Here is a 6,119-nt window from a genome sequence, read left to right on the forward strand (position 1 = left end):
TTAATCCTTTTCTCAATGTGGTATAACTTTAATTTGTTAAAGGAGCTGATATCTGTAATTTCATTGGACTAATGATGAAGTACAGTATTAAACTTCCATTCTACATGTCAGTGTAACCTATATCATAGAAAGAAAAATCTTTTCCCACATAAACCCCATATTCACTTGGAGCCTGCAGTTAGCAGGATGATTGTTTCTCACACAGAAAACTCCAGCAAGGCATCTTAAAGGAAAAACTTAATTCAAAAGGTTTTTTCAATACCTCAGTAAGAATCAACTTTTCTTCATTTTACATGCTGCTCTCCTCAATCCAAGTGGCTGCATGAGGTAAATTTTCTTGTCCCCAGTTGCCAAGTGCCTTCTCCTTTTCCAAGTCCTCCTTAAGCTTTTCTCTGAAATTACTTACTCTTCTTTTTATTTTGTCCATATATCTATAGTTTTTTTTTCTCCTGGAACATATTTTCTTGTTCTGTCACAGCTCATTCTTACAAAATTGTGTAAACTCTTCTCCTTAGGTGCCTGATCTTACAATCTCTGGCACCCTGTGGGACAGCTGCACTGCTTTCAGAAGAGGGAAGTCTGTAATTCTACAAGAGTAGATCTTAAAAATAATAGTTCATAAACCACCATATATCTTTATATGTGTAAAAACTTACATATGAAGAAACCCATTCTTCCTTGCTATCAGGGTGCAATTTCTCATTTTTCACCACACTTGAATTTAGGGCTGAACAGATCTGTTTGTGCTGTTTGCACTTACTCCATAGCTCCATCTTTATGGATACACAAGGAGAAAGCAGGACTAATGACAACATCAGTGTTCATCCTTTCTATGTAAAAAAGCTGTGAAATTAAGAATCTGATCCTGTTCTTGAATTTAAATTTGCTAGTCATCCATATTGTTTACAACACTATTTAATACAGACATGCAGGAAAAATTCTGTAGATTTTTGAAGAAGTGAAAGCCTGCATAGGCTTTAGTATGGGCTCAAGCTTTTGTTTCTAAATATGAATAGGGCAAATACAGATAGCCTGAGTGCACTATCCTCTAGGAGATATGACAAATTATTTTTTTCTTTGTTGAGACAGCCAACATCATAGTCCTGTGTGGTTTGAAGCCAGATATAAGTTTAGACAGAAAGAGCCTAGGAGACAGGCTCTTAAGTCATGCTTAAACCCAGTCTAGGCTTTGCCCCATTGTCTTTGCAGAGAAAGAACGTGAATGGGAATGAAGAGACTATTTCTGTGGCACTGTTTTTAAGAAACCATGGATTCTAGCCTGGAAATATGGGCAGTTTGAGCTCCTTTGCTTATTCTAACAGTCACAGGAGGGAAACCATGCATGGATTCTGCCTGGGAAAGAAATGAACCGGAGAAGCAATAAAGAAGTAGAGAGCATGCTGGGGTACCCACAGATCCTTCTGCAGCACCAATGATGTCAAAGTTGAAACTGATGCTGCTTTTATGATTCCTTAATTCTACTGACTTTTTTTTTTTTTAGTGGGGGTTAGTGGAAGAAGGCAGCATGCATTCTGTCTGTTTTTATCTACTATTGAGCTCAGTGACACTGGACAATCTGAGAATACTTGCAATACATGGAGAATACTTACCATTTGAAATGACTTCGAAATTAACTCTCTGTGGTTGTTTATAGACATAAATACACTCAGTTGGGCTCAAGCATTTAAAGCCATCTTTTTATGATGGGTAGTGAATTTACTAACATAGATGGGAACTGTGCCATGTATACTGGCCAGAGTACCAAAAAACCCAGACAGGTTCAGTTTCTGATGTAGTATAGCATAGCTGTTAAATGTTGCACTCCTGTTAAATGTTGAACTCCTGTATCTGATCTGGTCAAAAAAAGTCAGTTGGATCTGTATTTTCGTTTTCTCAAACTTTGAACAAAGGCTTCTTTTTTAGGACTTTCACCATTCATTTTCAACATCAAATTACATACTATTTTTTTGTCTACAGATACAAGATAAGGCATTATACATACAAGATAAGGAAATGTGCATTGAAACACTTTCAATCATTTACCAGCATTTCTGGATTCAGGGAGGTCCCTGTTCAGTGGAGGTTGGCAAATGTGACACATCTCCAAGAAGGGACAGAAAAGGGACCTGGGGAACTACAGGTCTGTCAGCTTGACCTCAGTGCCAGGGAAGATCATGGAGCTGATCATCTTGAGTGCCATCACATGGCACATGCAGGACAATCAGAGCATCAGGCTGATCCAGCACGCATTTGTAACAGGCAGGTCCCATTTGACCTTATCCTACCTGCTGATGCAGCCTCACCTTGAGTCCTGCGTGTAAGTTTGGGTGCTAGAATATGAGAAAGACATTAAGCTGTTAAAGAGTATCCAAAGGAGGGCAAAAAAGATGCCCTCCTTTGAAGAGCCTTGAGGAGCAGCTGAGGTCACTTGGTCTGTTCAGGCTGGAGAAGTTGACACTGAAGGGAGAGTTAAGGAACAGGCACCAATCTCTTCTCTCTGGCGACAAGTGACAGCTGGCTGAACATGAGCCAGCAGTGTGCCTGACTGACCAAGAAGGCCAATGCCATCCTGGCTTATGGCAGGAAGAGCGTGGCCAGGAGGACAAAGGCAGTGATCATTGCCCTGTGTTTGGAACTGGTGAAGCCACACCTCAAGTCCTACACTCAATTTTGAGCCCTTCACTACAAAAAAGACATTGAGGTGCTGGAGTGTGTCCAGAGAAAGGCAGCAGGGCTGGTGAGGTGTCTGGAGCCCAAGTCTTATGAGGAGCAGCTGAGGAAGCTGGGGTTGTATAGTCTGAGGGATAGGAAATTCAGGGGGGAACTTTTTGACCTCAGCAACTCCCTAAAAGGAAGCTGTGGCGAGGTGGGATGTAGGGGTAGTTTCTTTGTCTGAACAACAAGTGATAGGATATGAGGACCTGGCCGAAAAACTTCTTTATGCAAAAGATTGTCAAGCATTGGAACAGGCTGCCATGGAAGTGGTTGAGTCATCATCCTGGAGATATATAATACCTGTAGATGTGGTACCTGGGGACGTGGTTTGGTGGTGGACTTGACAGTGGTAGGACAACAGTTGGATTTGATGATCTTAGAGGTCTTTTACAAATTAAACAATTCTTTAATTTTATGATTGGATCTTGTCAGTTTTAGTTAACTGATTTACAGGTTTGGAGGAATGTTCTCTCTAAACTATGTTAAGAACAGTACCAACGGAGAAAACAAAATGGGGAATAGAAGAGTTACAGAAAGACTTAAAGCTGTAATGAACATTTACCAAATGTGCATTTTAGTACTATCAGCTTCTTCTCTATGGGCTAAATTCAACACCCTCTTGGAGATATCAATAAAATTAATTCCTTCTCCTGGAAAAAAAATCTCTTTCTCATTCCTGCTGATTGCCAGCTACTTTTCTGGTTTCTCTTCTTCAAACTTTCTCCATACGTTTTCACTTTCATCTTAATATATTCCTTTGTCTCCTTTTCATCCTTCAGCTATCAGAATTGAATTTTGTGTCTACATAAGTTAATGCAGTGGAAATATAGTAGGGTGGATTATATATGTTATACAGAACAGAATTAAACAAAATTGCACACACTAGCAAGAAGTAGTTTTTAGGTCTATCCTTTATTTCTGGCTCATTGTGAAAAAACAGAATTGAATTAACCAGTTAATTACTGGTTCTTAGAAAAATAAACTCTAATTTAAAAAAAAATCAGGAAGAAAAAGGGCAAGTTTGTTGGACAATGATAATTAGTGGCTGATTACTATGGGAAAGTTCTATATTTTGAAGTATAAAACAAGAAGGAAAGAATGGAAGAAAGGAATGAAAAAAGCAAGGAAAAAGAAATTAAGGAGAAGAGAAAAAATGAAGAAAAGAAGGAGAGACAACTATGTAACCCAGTTACATTTTGTTTAACCTCAAAGGAAGATTTTGCTCTCCTGCAACTTATTCACTTATGCACTTGCTATGAAATCAGCATTGTGAGTAAGTTGATAGCCTGTACAGGGAAGGAAAGAATGGCAAGCTGATTACTTTATGGTTATTTCACAAAACTGATGAGACAGCAAATGATATTCAATCCTATTAAAAAGACTAAGCACAGCCTTTTTTCCACCCTTTAAAAAAATTCCTACATTCCTTGTGCTGGGATTGGATGAGATGATTCTACAATTCAGGGAGTCTGCAGAACATCTGCAATGAAATTGGTTTTCTGTGGAAAACTGATGAATCACTTACTGCCAATGACTGCAAGGAAAAGTACTTGTTTATGCCCTTATGTAATGAATTTTTATGAGGTGAAGTTTGCTGTTTATAAAAAAATATACTTTCAGTTGCTGCAGATGTAAAATAATAGAATTCAGAATTTAGACCACCACATTACTGAAAAGGCAGTTACTAACAGAATATCATCATTGACTTACAAAATGCCAAAAAGGGTTTTACTTCTGTAATAGAATTAAAATTTTTATCCATTCCATAAGGTCTTACAAGAGAACGAAAAAAAGCAAGGACAATATTAACAGTCACCGTTGTTAATATATTTTATAAAAAAATTAATGCTTTTACCAAAAAATACATGTTCTGCTTCAACAAGTAGATCTAAAACATCATGCTCATAAGCAGTTCCTGAGAAAGCAAGCAGTGTCTCTCTGTAATAATGGAAAAGCAGTTACATGCTTTTCCTTGAATGTCCCCCAACAACCTCTCTAAAGCATGAGTTAAAGTAATAGCTTAGGTATAAGAACAAACCATTTCATTGTGAAAAGCAACTTCTCACAATCATAGGTATCTTAAGAGAGTTTTATGCCTGCAAATTAATTAGTGGAGCTAATTTTAAGAATTACCAAACTGTTTTATTCTTACATTCGGCAAGAGTTGAGTTTGATTGTTACAATCTTTTAATTTCCTTTAAAATCTTGAGACATTTCAGTAAAGTATTTCACAGCTTGAATGTTATTTCTTTTTTGATCCTGTTGTGTATTTCCAGGAATAGCTGTAGGTGACTGGAAATGTGCAGTATATATTCTTAATGACTAATGCATTTTGCATTTCTGCAGCAAAAGCTGTTTTGCTGTGTATGTGAAAAACTTCCAAGTGCCATTTTCTTCATACTTCTAATCTCCATGTCCCGATATCTATATTGGTTCTGCAAGCATGGATAATGCACCAGTTTTTCTTGGATCAATTTATATTTTTATGAAGCTGGGTTTTGTGGCACTAAGCAATGATGCAATGAGCAACCTGCACTTTTTTGTGCCTTGCCACTCTACCACCTTTGAAATTGTTACAGGGTGACTGCTGTTGCTGCCATCAGTCACAGGGATTGTGAAAGGATGCAAGAGACAGCATGCTGCAGGTCCATCTATATCTTCTGCAATGGCCAGCTTGCTTAAACCTGGAGGCAACCAGCCAAACACAACTGAACTGTTACCCTGTTTTCCACAACACGTGTAATAGAAGCTGTGCCACTTGGCTAATTGCCCATCTCATGCTTGCACCTACAGCATGCTCTGGCCATTCAAGCATAGCTTTTGGAGAAGAAATACCACACACCACATGGACCATTCTGTCCTCAGTATACAGAACGAACAGGAGTGTACAGTTTTTGCATACAACAGGCCCTCTGAAATCCTCATGTTGTCTACCCAGCAGCCACATTCCTCCAAAGCTCTAATTCTGGTGTTCAGCACCTGTCTCCAGTTTTGCCTTATTCTTATCCTTTTTAATACAAAATACATCAGAGATAGGTTGTTATTATTGGTAGTGTAGCAGTCATGGAGATGTTAGAGCATTTATGAAAAGTATCCTGAAGCAATCGTCATTATTTGTTCTCTGTCTTTGAACCATGTGACTATTAGGTGGAACAATCCATGGGATCCACAATCTTTGGTAGTAGCCTGCATCAAAAGAGGCTGAAGTTAGAAGTTATCAATAAGTACTGCACATACATCATATAAGCTTTTATTAATTACAGAGAGACTGTTTAGGGGCTATGGTAGTCACCCATGAGAAATCTACCTATTTAAGTGCAAACAGGCACAAAAGCATTTTAAGAAAAACTTAATGAGCCCTAGGTCTGCATTATGCACACTGCTTCTTATGCCTTGTCATAAGT

The sequence above is a fragment of the Passer domesticus genome, chromosome 1 (genome assembly GCF_036417665.1).
Source record: "Passer domesticus isolate bPasDom1 chromosome 1, bPasDom1.hap1, whole genome shotgun sequence".
Taxonomy (NCBI): domain Eukaryota; kingdom Metazoa; phylum Chordata; class Aves; order Passeriformes; family Passeridae; genus Passer; species Passer domesticus.